Below are 18,823 nucleotides of genomic sequence, written 5' to 3' on the forward strand. Positions count from 1 at the left end.
CTAGAACAGATATCGTATTACCTCTCTTAATTTCCAGACTTATACGTTGTTTAAGAAATTCAGTTGAACGACTCTGTTTAGATTTTTCAAAAATTTTCCGTCCTATATCCTTAATAAATGAGTTATTTATTAATGAATTATTTAGACTAGAACTAGAATCAGTGGTATTAAAGAATCCATTCCTTGATTTGTTTAAAATTCGATTGTTATAAAATCATGGCCAACTACTAAAAAGAAAATGCGAAAAAAAATGGCATCAATTCCGAGATCAATTCAATGAAATGGGAATAAATCAGAAACTGTTAAAGATAGCTATAGGAACATGTAATATCAAAATATGCCAATTTCGATTCTCTATCTCATGCAATATTAAGAACATGGTCATTCCATTTAAAAAAACTGAGTTTATAGACTTTGAAGTTTCTTAAATTTGGATCTCCATAGGTGTGGTTGTACGTAACTTAACTTTTTTTTAAGTACACTAAAAGAAAGCCCTATTCATTCTCTATGCACTGATAAAAATGGGTTGCCATGACTATAACCTTTTTCAAGTAATCAATTATCAAGGTACCATCTGCATCCGCCATTTTTTTTCTTAAAGTCAAAATAACTTAAAAACCATAAATGGCAGATATCGACATATGGGTATCAAAAGAACTGAAATTTCACGTAGAATCCAAAAATGCAATAAAAAATAGGGGTTGCCATTTAAAATAACGAAGTTACTATCTACTTCCGATGTTTCCGGAAGTGCGGCCATTTTGAAAATATTTTACATCGATTCGGCCTTCAGAGTAACACCTAAGTACAAATTTTCAAAATCCTACCTATTTTACTTTCCCAGAAACTTTTAACTAAAGCTCCCAAAAAAACACCCTGTATACTATATAGTTTCTGTAATGGATTAAATTATAATCCGGACTCTATTTCCCCACAGCTCGAGCTCTCACACCACAATTTATGCTGGCACTACAGTTAAAGTGATCAAGATGAAAAAATGAGCATTTATTATTCAAAAATAAGGATCGTTCATGGATTATGATATTTCAGGATTTAATATGATTCAGAATTCTAGAATGTTAAAGATTAATTAAAATCATTCAAAAATTAAGGCAACAGTTTAAAGTTCGTTCGTCACGTTCAAGATCCTTCATCATCTTTAAGACTCAAAAGTGTTTCAAGATAATTAAATATATTTCGGATTTCAACTGAACGCTCAAAATTCGAATCAGGTTGGAGCAACCCTGTAACGCAGGATTTCTTGAATTTCCTTATATCTGCTCGTACTCTGAGCGCGCGGACGATCTGTTAGATATAGTTTAATTTTTCAATATGTTCTGATGGTCTTGGTGAGCCTATTTTTCCTAGTTTGTCACAAACTATTGAAATCTGCAGCCTTTTCTATACAATTTCAAAGCCATCATAAAGTCTCTCCTCGAAATTTTACAAAACGATACGTTGGATTATCGCATCCTTCAAAGGTTAAAGTTTGATTAAACAATCATATATCACCACGTTTACTAAAAAGCAATTATCAAATCAAATGTGTTGCACGGGTATACAGAAATATCAACTTACACAAAAAAAAGTGAAATTAATATAATATTTCCGGTAGCATCCCTCATTTATTCAAACAACGCAAATAATTAGGGGAAGATGACAAAAAAAGCAATTAAGTGGCGGCAAAAGGATACTTTTTGTTCGACAGAATGAAAAACGCCTCTTGATTTTTGATTAGAGCTCTTGTCTCTTCCCCATTTTTTTATGTATAATCCACAGTATGTTTAATTTTCGTAAATAACGCCAAGTGTTTGCTATAAGGGGGTGGAAACCTGAAGTACGCGTATCACAGATGGAAATACCCTATTTAAATGCAAATTCTATATTTGTCACCTCAAGAAGAAAAAAGTTCGATCTTTCCCTCAAGTTTGCATATTTCCCAACAGACGGGTCGCATTAGGTGCCGATGTATTTCGAGATATGATGACGTCGCCGGTTGGGAAATTGTATTCCTTGTTGGACTTGGGGAAACATAGCGGTGGAGAGACTAATTATATCGCATTTTTCAGCTCGACATATTGTAGTATAACGACGACTTTTTTTATGTCACTTTCTCGAATCGCATTTTTTCTTCCGGTTGACAAATTTCCGTTTCGTTCTTGCTATCATTTGTTCTATCAGCGATGGCAATTTATTATTTGCTTACAAATTTCTATGCATACGTTTTAGCCCAAACAGTATAGACATTGATTACGCGAGAATTTTTGGCGTAAGCGTTCTGGGTGCTCCCTATACAAATCGCTAAGATGATAAATTTTGATCGAGCTGACAAAACTTTGAGGCGCAGAGAAATTTCTATTAACTGTATGATTACTTCAAAGTTTACGGCATCTGATATCGGCGGTAGTAGTCCCAGATAGATTACGTTGTTATTTTTTAGTTATTCCGCTACAAGTTGGCGTGTGATGGATGAATGGTTATTGGAATCGCGTATTTTAGACATTTTATCTCCGCCCGGGAGCGGATAATTTCAAGTTTGTAAAGTTTACACATGTCAAGTGGTGTCGATACGCTGCTGATGGCGTCAATGCGCGCTTTGATGACAAAGGCGGATCTTAATATCCGCGTACAAGAGTCGTTACGGCAAGGGTGTCGACTTCACAAGGGATCGGCTTTCTTGAAGAGCATAATGGGATCACGTTCATCCCTCTTAAATGGGATCAGTACGTCTTAACGCACCTAACTTTCGCTTTTTCCTGCCAGAAGGCATTTCTTATAAAAATTACGGTGTGTTTTATTTTAATTTTTTAATAACCTTTCCTTTGATGCCATACCGGTGGTGTGCATCCCTCCAAAATGTAGTCGAAAGCTTGATTTCGTATAATATGCACTTATCTCACACGAAAAACAACAAACAATCTTGTGTAGGGGTACACACAAATTGGTTAATTTTACAAATTCTTCCACTCGTACATATATTTTATAATTGCTTTCAATCAGGTAGAGAAAAATTAAGAGATCACCAGAACTATTGCATAAGTAACAATTTTAACATCTCTTGGTCAAAATTTATATCTACCATCAGGCTTAAAATTAACTTCTATGTCTATCCAGACAAAACCATTGGATATCTTCCACGGAAATGGAGTGTAATAGAGAAAAGACGATTTTTTTATCGTAATTGAAATGTACCGTAAAACTACCTACGGAACAGACAGACAGAAACTGATATAGCGCCACTATAGAAGTGCAGGATTTGAAATTTCCAAATTTAGGGAGCTAAAGGATCTAGAGTTTTCGGGTAATAGGTACGATTCCAGTGAAAACATGAAATTTCTCTTTGTTGCAGTAGGACCATATAAAATTAGAGATTCAGAACTTACAACCCACTTAAGTAAGACAATATAAGTTTCCAACATTTGATGCTGTATTTTATATTACAACCATTTTCTCTGTTATTTTGCATCAATCGTACGTTTAATAGCCGTTAGGAGGTTTCAAAAGGGTGCCTATCCTATCAGCCAATTTCCCATGGCGTTTTAGATCAATTCGTTAACCTTCCCATTCATGATTGGTCTTGGAAAACAATCGGCATGTTCATATAACTTAGCTTAGCGGAAGAAAAAGGTTATAAGCATCTGCAAACCTTGAGCATGGTTTAAGAGTATTTAAGAATATTTATGGGTGGCTCAAAAATCATTCTGTAGACCGAATACAAAATGAAGAAATAGCTTTTTGAAGAAGGGTTCTTATTCGTCGAACGCCAAAATTAAAAACTTCAACTTGAAATAACCAAAAAAGACTCAGTTTTTGGAGAAAACTCAGAGAATCTTTTGCATTTGACATTATTTTTTTTTTAAAACAAAGTATCCAAGCTAAGCAAATTACGAATATAATGTTTTCGGCGACAATAACATGTTAAAATAACCCCTAATTACAACCACCGTTGAATATGATTATTTTTTGTTATTTCACGTTGAAACTTCCAATTTTGAAGTTTGGCAAATAAGAACACCACTCTTATTCAATATATTCATCCTTTTTTATATGCGAACGTTTTATATATTTGACTTCAGCATCTATAATAATGATCAGGCAGCCTGTATAATGTGAATTTCAATTCTTTAAGTTTAAATGTGGTCGTTAATTTGAGGTTGAACACAGCTTAAATAATATCATTTGAATTTGAGGGCAATTTTATTTTATATCAGAATGATTAGTTCTTAATTTTGTTTGAATAATTGCCTTAATTTTATTAAACATGAGGTTTATTCTTCTGGAAATAATTGCCTAGTATTTGTAAAACATTATCTCTTGTAAATCCGGTCGTTGCGATAAGAGGTTTATCGCAGCGTAAGCTAATTAGTTGCAAGATAATCAATTGTTTTGTGCGTAAAGTGAATACAGGTGCAGATCATTCAATGATGACGTAGTATTTTGGTACAGAAGTACAGGTGGACGGGAAAGAGAGTCGGTAAATAGATCAGACGGACGTTAAATCAGACTGCCTTGTCAAGTTTGCGTTTTGCTGGGTGCATTTTTAGTGTTTGGCAGTCTGTCGTATTTGTTGTAAGGCAGCTAGTCTTGCCAGTTCTAAAGTTCTCGTAGAAGAGAGAGTGTTTAAATGGATTTTATTCCGTAGTGTGAAGTGAATGTTTAAGTTGAATTAATCGGAAGCGTATTTTACGTTTACGAAGAAGTCGAAGAGGCGAAGAGTGTCATCTTTATCGAGCTGACTACAGAAGTTAAATTACGAACTAATCATATTAAATTTCACATCTTTACAATATTGATAGGAAATATTGAAGTTTATTTACAAATGAACCAAACGCAATGTATAATTAATATCCGTTATGGACTAAAAGCAAATTAATTGTATTTTCATAACCACCCTGTATAATAACCACAAATTGAACTCCAACACGTTAATATGTTAAGGATTTTCAGACGCGAATCTAAATTCTACTGGTCCTCGGTGTTCTTAAACACCAACTTGTTGCAAAATTACAAGGAGGTTGTTTAATTGCCTTTATATAAGTGTACAAAATTAAATAGCGCACGGGCCGGCTTTATAATCCTAGTTTGTGTTACCAAGAGTCAGAAAGGGTCTGCGACAACCCCATTGGCTGCAGTGCCAGACGCTTCTGGCATGAAAAAAACCACTTGACTTTGGGCAAGTCACCTCTACCTGAGCCTCCACCTGGTAACAGTTTGAGACGTAGAATTGTAATTGATCCTTCAGCTACACTCTGCACGGACCGGCTATAGAATGCTACTAGTGTTACTAACGACGATCCAATATGCGTTGCGCATCCCCAACACGTCTTTGATTGATAGCCTCGAAACCAACACTAAATCAGTTGAGTTGGCCAAGTCTATCTTCGCTTCGCAAGCTCCTGAGGCTGGGGTTTTAACACAAGTCCGCCGTCGCAAGCGTCCAACGTTTCCCTAGGCCCCCGATTTTTCCGATCGGCCTAGGTACCATTCCAGCACCATCGCTCTGCATAATATACATATAGTCACTGTACCTCTGATTGTACACAGAGTGAGTGTACACTGCTAACAGGGATGCTCATCCTGCACATAAAGAGAAACGCCGCAATGGGCCCATCATCGCTTGGATACGACCCACCCAAGTCAGAAACCCGAGATTAACCACCTTCACCCACAGGAGAAACTAGGGAAGCGATACAAACAGTCGCAACCAAACCCGATATCGCAATCGCTACGCAAACGACAGCGCACCCGGGGACCACCATAAAGGTTTTCTCGAGGGTTTTCTTGTGAAATTAAAAATTAGGACGATGCAAAATTCTTATGCAAACTAAAATACATTCAATCGGATTTAAATTTAGCAACTACATTTTATTTTAGGGAATCCAAAATTAGAATCAAATTTTGCCCTTTCCTGTTATGAAATCAAAGTCTCCATGCTAAATGAAAAAAGTTGCCACGTATTGCGATTCCTCCATGAAAAATGAAACCAGCATCTCCATTCTGTCCATTTAAAGAAAAAATACCCTGATGCCTATTGCCTATAACAAAAATATTAATAAATAGAATTAATAATTAAGAATAGTATAGGTAGAATGTGGTAATACTGGTAATAAATTGTACAATTTTGTAGTATAGGATTCGTATAACTGAAAAAGCATGTCTTGTAATATGTCTGCGAAAAGGAAAACAAAAGTGTGCGGTGGAAATGATTTTTCATCTTGGAAATAGTCGGTAAGACCGCAATATATCTGAATTTTCGTAATAAAATTGACCTAAAAAGTGGAAAGTCTGCTGCGCACACAAAATGTAATCTGTGAAAACGAACGTTTCACAAAGGCGGTGTCTTAATAAGGATAAAAATTACTCCGCAAGACATGCTGATTAAACAGCAATCAGCCAACCAAACACTTGCTGTTCACTTGAGATCACTCACCCTCATCCACACCAATGGATGGCTCATATCTCGGGGGTTCACTTTAAAAAACGCGAAAGAAAACAGCGCGATCCTTTTAAAAAGCTCCGTAATACGTATAGCCTGCTTAAGAGGATCGCCGGATGTCTAAATTCCCTCTTAAAAAAGGGGAGATTGTTATCACGTCTTCTAATTTACTTATTCTCTCCTTAAGATCTATTTACAATAACGGGATTGCCTACAATAAGAGGAAAACAGGAAATTATGTTTTTTCGTCGTAAAGATCATAAGTCGCGATACGTCATCTCAATGTCGACTTAATTTTACGATTATGAGCTCAGGTTCACAGTCTTTGTCTTCCCAACACCGCAATAAAGCATTATTTCCTGAAAAATGAAGGCTTTACGTGCACCATAAATCAAACTAGATTTAAATTTTTCTTCGACTTCCATACATCTTCCTTCACAAATCATGATTAATTCGTTCGCTATTACGACCGCTATTCTTATTATTCACGTTTAGTTAAATTTCATTTCGAAAACGGTGCCACGTTAAATTGAAAACTTGTAAAAACACGTAATAGTCCCTGACAAAAACAGAGGCAACTCGTTTACCCGTTAAACCAAACATCATTCTCCACTTACATGCAGAACACATCCGTATATACGCTAATCTGGCTCCATTAGAAGTACACAGCGGCGCTCTGGAGCTTTAATCCCATTCAGTGCTGACCTGTCCGTATCCTCTTGAAACTTCGAAATAATATATTCTCGTACATACAAATCGTTAAGAAATAGACTCGCCCCGCCAGGCTGAAAAATACGAAATAAACCACGTTTATCTGACCGATATCATAGAGAGAATTGTCGTCTTGTCTCTAGAGTGCAAGAGCGTGCTAACTGGCTCGGGGCCTCCCAAAGCTATAACCCGGCCTCGGAAACCAATAAGAGGAAATATCGACGGAAATCGGAGAATGCGTTTCCTAGATGGATATAAATTGATCTTTTGCCAAAATTAATTACCTTACCCGCCGTTTAAACATCCACACTTTTATCCCTGTCGTCCCCCATAAATCCTCGAGCTGTATATACTTTACAAATAAACCCCCAAATAGTTATAGAGATAACCGCATAAATAGACGCAAATTGCGCCGTAAAGTATTTAAAAGTTATTGCACGGGAAACAGGAAAAATCCGGGTCGCAATCTCCCGCTTTTAAACCACTGCGGGGTAATAAAAATATTCAAAGGTGATGACTCCCACTTTAGCCACATACTGAATAAAACCATAACATTTGCAAGTTAAATGCCATAAACGTCCGGAAAAATAAATTCTTTGTTTCATTTTTTTGTCTTTCAACATGCACGACACCGTCGCCCAACTTTACCCATATCCCATAAATCAGCCGGCTTCCATTTTTCGTTAAACTCCTCTTTTTCGAGAGTGACGCTGCCGGTGCGTCGGCCTAATTTCGAAGTGTAATGCGTAGGTTGGTTACGAGAGGGTGTGCAGGACTCGAGGCGCGGTGCTTGATGAACTAAAACCCATCGATCATCCAATTAGCTCGCCGATCAATCATCTACTGCCATTTACGGTTTGCTCCCCTACTGTACGCTCATCGGTTCATCTGCATACCGCACTACATAACCCTCCTTCGGAAACGATATCCGCGAAATGTCATTCTTTAAATGCTGTTTTGCGGAGCCTCTTTTTAAATCGTTTTTAACCAACTTTTACGCTTTATTTAATTTCTCAATAAGGAAACTGTTTTCCGATGGCGTAACTGTCATTCGTCTTCGGCGAGGGAAATTTATGACAAGCTTACATTATACGAATGTGCGTCATAGATGCGCACGATCTTTAAAATTCTAAACAGTTAATGAGACCGTTAGTACTATTTTTTCTAAAATTATGTACTTTAAAATTGTTCCGAATACAGGGAGTAACTGTACAATTTTGTTTGAATATAAATATTTTCCAAAGCAGCTAGTATAATAAAATTGTTCTACTTGAACACGTGTGGTTCGTCAGAATCACAAACGAAGTAAATGTTAAAATGACAAGAAAACGAAGCAAGATCGGACTTATTTTGATCTAAAAATTTATGCGTATTTTGAGCTGCTGTATCTACTATTGCCCTGTAAATTTGGAACACCTTGTACATTAATTTAATGTGAAATGGTCACAAAGATAGGCTCTACTTTTGGATGCGGAAACTGTCAGACCACTGCATCAAGCATGACACCACTTGCAACATTTGTAACAAGCTTACCACATCTCCATTTTATTTTGAACAGTTTTAGAACGAATCGCATTGCACAGTCAAATTTGTAATTAAGGTTGTCCATTCTACACGAGGGAGGTCACTTGTTTCACTCATATGAGAAGGCCCAGGTACATCCGTCGTTCCTCAAACTTGAGAAGGCGTTTTACTTACCTTTGACAATGACACTGAACCGGCCCCCGTTCGCATATGGTTCATTCTCTTCCCGTACTTCTGCATTTTAAACAAGTACAGCTATTGTGTTAGTGACAGTAGAGGGCGCAACATCACCAAAACAGAACGCTTCGCGCGTCCCCACTTACGCCATTAATACGCAAAATACCTCTCCTAACGACGAAAAATGTGCATTAATTAAATTAGGTACGATAACATTTCTTATCGCAAAACCAGATAGCACTTAAATGCACTCAACCGGATGGACACGAAATTTTACATCTTATTATTTAAATAAACAAATTTACACGAAGTAGAGAATTTAAACAAAAAATTAAGCTATTAAAAACAAAGATAAAAGGTCAAATCGACACTAAAACAACAAATTACGATTAAATAAACAAATTCCGTGCTTATTCGTAATAAAATCCTCCAGATTTAAACTAAATTAGAACATTTACTCATACAGGATGACCCCTTTATCTTCGGCATAATCTTCAGCAATATATACGATTTTAACATCCTTTTGTTAAACTACGTTCCCATACTACATCAAATTGACTCTAAAGATGAAAAAGGGCAATCGATAGACATGAAATCCGAATCCCTGCACTCTACTCTGCCGTCTAAATCTGCGTATGATATGCAAATCTGATCCGCGGAGGCAGTAGAGATCATTAGAAGGTCAAGGTGGTTTGGGCCTGCCGGTATTGTCTCACTCGGTTCGATACATTGTCACGGTTAAAATATTGTCTGTGGATTAGAAGAAAATTACGATCAATGTGGCTCATTGACTCGATTGGTTGAATTCAATATCTGGTAGTAGTGATGTTAAATTACACTTTTTTTAAGTGCGTAATATTACGTGTAAAATTACCAATTGTCTATGTTTTTTATGTATTTTATGTAATTTATGTAACATTTTTTTTTAAACCGTAATTTTACAGAATTACCAGTAATTTATGTTTTTTACAAATATTTTTGTAAAATTACGTGCCATTTATGTTTTTTATGTTTTTTTTTAATATTCTATAAACTTTTTTGAATTTTGCGAGTGTTTGAAAATAAAAACACTTGTTAAATTATATATTTTGGTGTATTAAATTAAATACCCAAGCAGTAGGTATTTCGCCATCACGTGTCGTTTGGAGGAAGAAGTTCCAGATCGCGAATTAGATGCTGTATCATCTTCATTACACCAAACTAAATTCAACGGTGAATCGTTTAGGTTGGTAGTAACGTTGATGGTCGGTGGTAGTACCAATCAAAATGTATCAAATAGGTATTACATTTATGTAACTTACAAAAATTACGGTTTTTTAAATAAAAAACGTAAGTTACGTAAGTTTCATAAAAGACATAAATTACATAAAAAAACCGACCTCTTGTAAGTTACGCGTAATATAACCGTTTTTTATGTAACTTACAAATCGTTATTTTACAATCCACATCACTATCTGGTAGTGATTGGAATTGTCTTAAATTCCACTGAGCAAAATCTATGGAGATGGTGAGTTAACCACTTCAGCGTAACGCAACGACACTCCACGCATTCAAACACAGTAATACGGTATTGTTAATTTTACGCACATTTGGTACCTTTTCTATATGGTCTTATATCTAACTCTGTTTAAGAATGGTATAGCTCCAAAGAAATGGAAATGAGAGTTTCGTCTTAAGAGGGAACATTGATGGAGTGTAATAGACCTGACTAACTTTTACGGTACCGCGATGCTATTAACTGTTTGTTAAGCTTATTATATGCTAAGCAATTGATATAATGTGTAACAATGACGTAACGTAACTAATAACTCATTCAAACATTTCGAAATTACACATGAACTTATTCTTTGTGAGTTATTCTTTAGTTTTGAATAGTGTATTTGCTGTTGCTATATAAACACGTGGTTTGTTAAAGTTTTGACATTTCTTGAGGTTGTACCAAAGACTTTAATATCGCTATCTTATCATCCCATTTCGGAAATATGTCAAGGATAAAGTAAATATGTTAAGTACTATTAAAAAGGGATAGAACGGAAAGGAAATGGAAATTTTCGATTTAAATCGTGCTTATAAAAGAGTTCGAATTAACCGAACTTATTTAATTTTCCTCCCCAATAAACGTGCGAATAAAAATCAAGTTAACCATTTTTTAACGTATTTTAAGTTGAATGTTTTAACAGTCCCCCCTTCATCAAGCATTTAAGGATACAAGTACATAATCTGACCACAGAATGTTAAATAAAACATATCCCATTATATTTAAATTCTCGACCGCTTTTTAAATAAACACACCACTTAATCATGCAAATCCTCTTTAAAAATGATTTTACGCGTTTTTTTTCTTTCGTTTTGCCTACCCTTTTACGATGGATATTATATAAAAAATGCGTATAACCGTATTCTATACACCCCCGTGCATTGTTAAATTATTATAAATTATGAATTGCGTACTATAAGCGGTGCTTTTAAGGGCTGAATTGGTAAAGTAACAGCAGAGGAAAAGCAAAACGGGGAGGCGTCCTTTTAATGCTCTTACAGCTTTCAGACGCGAGCTGACGCCGAATATCCAAACGTTCAGCCAGCTGCGGGTACCGTTTTAACCATTCACTCAAATTCTAATGAAATATCAATATGCAAACAGTTATTATATCTTTATGCAAAGCGGCATTAATAAAATGCACTTTCTTGCAATCTCTACCCGAAGGGATCACGGATTGAGCGTGTTTACCGAACACTATTTGCGATTTCAAACAAATTAGAAAAACTGATTGTAAGTTTTCAAGATAAATAAGCTTCTTTGGAAATGCGTTCGTCTCTTTCAGCGAAGCATAGTCGCAAGCATTCAACTGCAAGGGTTGTGGCGGATGACGGCAACGACCTAAGGGGGATGAAAGTAGAACGAGATCGACAGAGAGTAAGCTGAAATAGCAAAAAGAGATCGAGTCACCACAGTAGCAACTAGAACGATAGAAGATTAGAAATTCATTTGAATATTTCCGGTAAGACTTGCGTGGTAGTTCTATTTGTGCATAGCGTCATCAGACTTTCGCTCTCGCAATCAGCCGATAAGTTAACAACGAGGCGAGCTGAAGTGAACGTTAAACGTATGGTAAATTTTGCTGATGCGCGAAAATAAGTAATGGAAAGCAAGTGGGGAAATGTAAATATTGAAGATAACGGGGAAGGTGATACGTGGCCAGGAAATTGAAGGAAATGTAGATGCGGATAAATGGTGGTAAATTGATTACGAACGCCGTTACCTAATAGGGAAACTGTACAACACCACCGTCAAAATAGCTTTTACGGAGAAATGTTTTCGCTTTACTAAAAAAAAGATTCGAATTGCATCTCCATGAATTTATTTTTTCAAGAATTTTAACGAGAGGGAACGAAATATGGAAATTCCATTAATTATACAGAAATGAGCTTTGTACGCAAAAGTATAGCGTGCAATAAAGTACGATTTTGTTGTGATTGCTGCCTTGAGACCTTCATAGGATTCTACTTTTGCCACCAAAATAAATTATGAGTATATATGCAAACATTGGAAAACGAAACTTGAACGGCGGCTGAGGTGTGGTTAGAAATGTTCGACAAATAGTGTAGTGCAAATCTGTGTGAGACACATCTTACTTTTGGTGAATTTTACCTTGTGTGTCAGACTGTAAAAAAAGACCGTCAATCGCGTTTCGAGTACATTAAAGCCATGACCATTTCTCCTTTTGATTAAAAGGGACTTAAACCCCATATAGTGGTTCACTATAGTCCACCCGGGTGGCGTTTATTCTCACCGATGTTTTTTGTAGAATCCGAATTTCATGTTTCCCGCACTGCAGGGGAGCTTCACAACGGAAAACGCAAAAAAAGTTCAATACGTTGTAAGTTTTTCCCGTCCTACTTCTTACAATATTGTAGCTAAAACGGCGTATCGCTCACATCACGGATTTACGAAATGCAAATGGATTAAAATAGATTGGATTCTTCCAAAGGGATGACACTTCTTGAAGATAGGCAATTATACCTTCAACATACGACATGTTACCCCCGCCAGTAAGGAGTATTTGTGCAATAAGTGCGTCCTCCTACGATAAACGCCAAAGGACCAAACATGCACTCTAAAACAAACAAAAAACATATTTTCTATAAAATTAGTATTACCATAAAAATCAGAAAATTCGGAAACAAAATGCCCCCATGCATTTTTCTTTGTCTTAAACATATGGAGATGGGAGTCATAAAAAAATTCTATAACTTTTTGCTGCTTTGTGGATTTTCAAAATCTTGCGATGGGTTAAAATTCGATACACTGGAGATTTCAGTCACGTGCCTGAAGACTCAATTCTTACCTAGAATGAAAGGGTATACAAATGTTTGTTAGCCATATTTTAGCGTAACTAAACTTTTCTACGGAGATGCTATTGTCAGCTGGTATGTTTCAAAACTAGCGTTTAAGTCTTCGTCACATGGGAGAACGATCCGGAACCGTGGTGTCTCATAACCCAACCTTATAGCGTATTCAGAAGGCTGTCCTCCGCAGCAAAAAGCGACATCCTCTCGAATTTCTCCCGATCGAAAATGGTTGCACAAACCACAAACCATTCGACGACTTCACCGCACTTGTCGGATAACCAGATTATGGTGGTTGCAATGACCATAAATCTATTGATGACCTTCCCTAAAACCTTCAAATCAAGGTGATGAACCAGAACAAACATTTTAAACGAACTTCAATTTTTTTAACGACATCTGCAGATCCAAAGCACCTAATCGCTGGACTCCCCGCACTCGTTATCCGATCCGACGAAGAGCATGGACAACATCAACCTGCAAAGGGTCCCAACTTGGTGGTACGCTGGTACCAGCGTTTTTTGACAGGATTTGCAGAGTTCACTAAACCATCCGACTGAAAGAGAATGCCTTCTGCTTTTCATTCTTGAAATCGCAGGATTTTAAGGAAATCAGTTGACTATCTTGGAAACCCAAAAACTCTCCCCAAAAATCATCTTTAATGGCGCTACCGGATAATTCGATAAGGGAAAGAACGATTAAATTTTGTGTCTATGAGTTCGTAGAAGGACAAAATCGGATTGATTTCGCAACTCCAAAATGATTCATTGTGGAAGACAAATGCTCACACGTAATACCCAAGTGGCCAAGATGTGAATCAATAATGTGACTTTTGATAAATAGATATCAAAGTCGTATTCACGCTTTAAACTTAATGAAAATACGTCCAAACAAATTATTTCGCTGACCAAGGATGATAAGGATTCAAAATCTATGCGTGCGCGAATTTAATTTGAAGAACAAGTTCGATGCAAAAGGTACATTTGCACTCGTTTTTAAAAACTTGCAATTTTTATAACATAACTCGATACCTGCATATCACGTTCTGAATTGTAGTGTAACCACTACAGTTACATTATACGTCGATTTTGAGATTGTACAGCTTTATTAGTTTACTTCCGACTTTGGTAATGGCTCATTGATGATTCATTCCTGCTACAAAATTGCATTTTTAGTTAATATATTTAGACCGAATATTAAAATTGTGCTCATTCTACTTTTAATAAGAGATTGTTACCTGTAGAGGTTGGTTTTGCATGTGCGAAAGGGGCCAGATATACCTTCACCTCAGTTGCGTCAGTTTTTTTTATGCTATTGCTCCTGCTTGGATGCTGTGGTTGATGTTTATTGTAATGTCAGTTTACCTACACATGCACGTTTTAGTATAATAATGTTTTAATGCGGGCAAAATGTATTCTGCTTTCTGTAGTATTTTGTTAGAAATTTTGTTGTTTATGTAATTAGAAAAGTTAATTTAACTTTTTATTCGCAACAAACCTTAAACGAATTAATTTATGTTTATTTACTTAAACTTTTATTTATTACAGCATTTGCAAAATATTTAACAATGATTTAGCATCAAGTTATGTACTGGGATACCAACAGCTTGTATTTGAATTCCGCAAGTAGCATTAACTATTTCGGGTTAGGTTTACAGACCTTTTTTATTACTGTCGTCATAAATGGGAATAGATTCATAAACTGAAACTAATAAAAAATACAATTAATTCAAAAACTAAAAAATGTTCCTCAGTTAACTCTAAGGAAACTTAATTTGCTACTTGAAATTCTTTACCGTAATAATTTACGAAAAAAACATTACCTTTTATCTCGTTCGTATTACTTGAAAATATGGTCGAAATCCGGAGATTCCGTGGTAGTGAAAAATTCCCCTAGGGTAAGGTCGGCGTTCCTTGGTATGAGTAATTACTTTCTTTACCGGAAATGGAAAAAAACACAAAAATTGTTGAAAAATTACTATGGAGCTCGTCCCAAATTAAATACTTATTTCAGCATTCCACCAGGTCAAGAGGACAAGTTCGTACTTGCGATGTCGATGCACTTATTGCGATTTTATTTACACGGTTATTTTTATGCTTTAATACCGCAACTATCTGTATTAACTCGTTTATACAGGAACAGACGCAATTTTGGCGACTCGCCACCACTATCACAAAACCCACGCATTCTAAACGTGCATGCTTATCGCGAATAAACCGACTCGCGCATATTATTCGCGTAAAGTGCTACATATTATGCCCAAATATAATTAAAAAAATTGTAAAAAAATTTAAACGTATTAGCGGGCGCTACACCACCTAGGTCCACTCTTTTAGGGTTAATTACCAACATTTTTAGGTGCTTAGAACCTGGAATTTTCTTGAAATTTTCGTAGAATAACATAAAATAGGAATCGTATTAGAACCTTCTTTGAATCTTAGAGTCTTCTCAGAACCTTAGGATCATCTTAGGATTTTAGAATCTTCTTAAATATTCTTAGAGTATGCCTGTAATCTTCTCGGAAACATTGAGCCAAATGTCAGAAACTCTGATCAAAAAAAATTTTTTACGAGGACACTGGTTGTACGTAAAAATATCTAAAATAGGTTTTTTCTATCTTAGATACAATAACATCCCAAAACGTCAAACTTTTCGTTTTGACCCTGTATCTCAGAAACAAACGTAGCTAGATTGATACTGTTTGTGGTACTAAAACTTTTACAAGAAAGTGGCAGAGGGTCGCAAAAACTGTAAGTGTCTATCTTTAAAAATAGCTGAGATACACTGCAGACTCAACCAAAAAAGGACACATGGTGCATAAGGTTCTAGAGTCTCCACTCGCCAAACCTCTCAGAAACATTGTAGAATCTTCTTTGAACTCTTAGAATCCACTTTTTGAAAATTTTTTCTTCAAATTTCAGGAATCTAACTTTGAGCTGGATATTTTCGTGTAATGTTTATGATAAAAACATCCTGGGATAGGACCGTCTTTAAGATTTTTCTAAATTCGAAAAAAGATACCCAGGAAGTATGTACCAAAATGGCATATCAAAATTTAGCAATACTGGGAGACATTTTCACGTATTTCTCTATGCAGTGTGTCAGCAAATACTCCCTGGATCATGGATCTCTTCATATGTGATCATTCTATCGAACATGACGTTGTCCTGATGTTCCACAGTCAACGATCTCTAAATAAGCGGGCCATTATGCAGCCAATTACTTGGCGGTGGCCTGACTTCTCTCTCAAGTCAAGTGGTGCTGGTGTTTTTATTACCAACAGTACGAGATACTTTGCCCTTAGGCCTTAGATCGTATTTTCATCACAGTCTTTGCTACAGATGAACAATCTTGAAGCTATCAAAGAACCTCTGGTGCTTTCTTTCTGAACACTGCCCTTTGCATTCGCCCCCTCCTGCCACAATCGCTTCAACAACAACAAACTCTACACAAAATGCGCATGTTCAAGTGAAAGTAGTTACTCTCTGTAAGCGCTCGTCAAACTAATTACGGCGGCTTTATACTAACAGTGTGGCCATGAGAGTGGCGGCCCTCATATTTCCTCCAGATTTGAATGTAATAACACAAATCTAGTAGGTCTAGAGTGCTCAACTGGTGAACAAATTTAACACTTGTTTGCGTCATCGGTTGACAACTTTAAATTTGAATGTAACTCTCCCATTGGTTACATTTAAATCTGGAGGAAATATGGCGCAGCCAATAGAAAACTTGACCACCGCCAGTTAATATAAAGCGTTGAGTGAGAATTGGTAAAGAGGCGTACTATAATGTAAAATTCCGATCCTTATTCCTCATCTCACTCGCCGAAACTTCCCGCACCCCACCGTCCACAGTGGGAGCTTTGCGACGTGCGACTTTGATGCTTAAATGTCACTCAACTATACGAACGCTACTATAACTGCAAAATCGACTACTCTTTACGAGGTCGCCGAGGTACTGAGACATCTCTGTGGCTTTTAACAAGTGTCGGTGCCTGAATAAGCCCCATCTAAATGAATAAATTTCTCACCCAACGTATAAAACCACTGTAAAACTAATATGCATAGCACGCCCTCTTGTGCCGACAAAAATACAGGGTGATTCAAAATTGAGTGCAAAGATTTTAATGGCTGGTAAGCCAAAAATAAGAAATTTTTTTCCTATAATCGTACGTCCTAACCTACTTCGTTTTTTAGATACAGGGTGTAAAAGTTTCTTTAAAAAAATCTGTTTTTTATCAATTATTCAAAAACCATTCTGCCGATTTAAATCAAATTTGTTAGACTTACTTGGCATCATAAGCGTCTTCCAATTGGTGTGAATAAAATAAATTTATTAATTCCAGTGGCGTCTCAGGGCGCTATCTACTTGATAACTATAGGTAAAATTATGGTACGCCACCGCTTTTTTGACAATTTTTTTAGGTTAAGCGGTCAATAACTTACCTTTCTTTCCTCTAGCTTTGTTTCCAAAAAAATCAAAATCTGTGCCTGGCCCTATTAAAACAAATATCTAATGAATTCGCAGCGATGATTGAGATTCATTTAATTTATTTAATTTTTTTAAATTTAACTCATTCATTTTCCATTGAAGAAAAATGAAAAACAACCACACAAAAAAACTAAACAGACTGTAAACACCAAAACGTAAATAATGACAACTGTTTCATGGTTACGGAGAAAAATAAATTACTGCTAACAAAGGTTACAGCCCCCTACTTACTTAATTGTTTTAGTAGAGCTAGGCATAGATTTTGATTTCTTCCTTAGAAACAAAGCTAGATACTAGTAAAGCTCAAGAGGCAAGAGAGTTAAATTATTGAACGCTTAATCTAAAAACAATTTTTAATTGTCAAAAAAGCTGTGACGTACCTAAATTTAATGTATAAGTAGCCCCCTGAGACGCAACTGGAATTAATAAATTTATTTTATTCACACCAATTGGAAGGCCCTTATGACGATAAATAAATCTACCAAATTTTATGTAAATCAGCAGAAAGGTTTTTGAATAATTGATAACAAACAGATTTTTTTTTAAACTTTTACAGCCTGTATCTAAAAAACGAAGCAAGTTTTGAAGTTAGGCGTAAGAGAAACGCGACAATTTGAGAACGGAATGTTTTGCTTAAAAACTAATGGAAACACATTGCGGCACAAATCAATCACAAAATAATGCACATAGTCGTACCCGCCAAAAGTACATCTGGAAAATGCCACAATTTCAAAACGGAAAGTTTTCCTAACAAGCTGATGGTGACATTTTTCGACACAAACCGTCCCGAGTTTTCTGCTGTTCACGTACTGCTAACTTCACGGACTCCCATTTCCATTTTTAATGAGTATACTTCTAAACTAGACTTACCTATTTACCCAATGTTGCTTTCTCGACCGAGAGTGCTTCGTCCCTCAATCAAACCAAAACATTTTGAAGGAACTTTGGTAAATTCTTTGCACAAAATACAGATTCGAACCTATTTTTAATAATGTATAGTGTGTCGTTGTGGCTTTGTGTAGGTAATAATCTCATCATCTAAATTCATTGTAACATAAACTATGAATACTAAACACCATTTGAATATTTATGCAAGTTACTGTAGATTCTTGCAATGCTCGAGTTTTCTTCGTTGCG

This window comes from Photinus pyralis, unplaced genomic scaffold, assembly GCF_008802855.1.
Source record: "Photinus pyralis isolate 1611_PpyrPB1 unplaced genomic scaffold, Ppyr1.3 Ppyr1.4_LG9, whole genome shotgun sequence".
Classification (NCBI taxonomy): Eukaryota; Metazoa; Arthropoda; class Insecta; order Coleoptera; family Lampyridae; genus Photinus; species Photinus pyralis.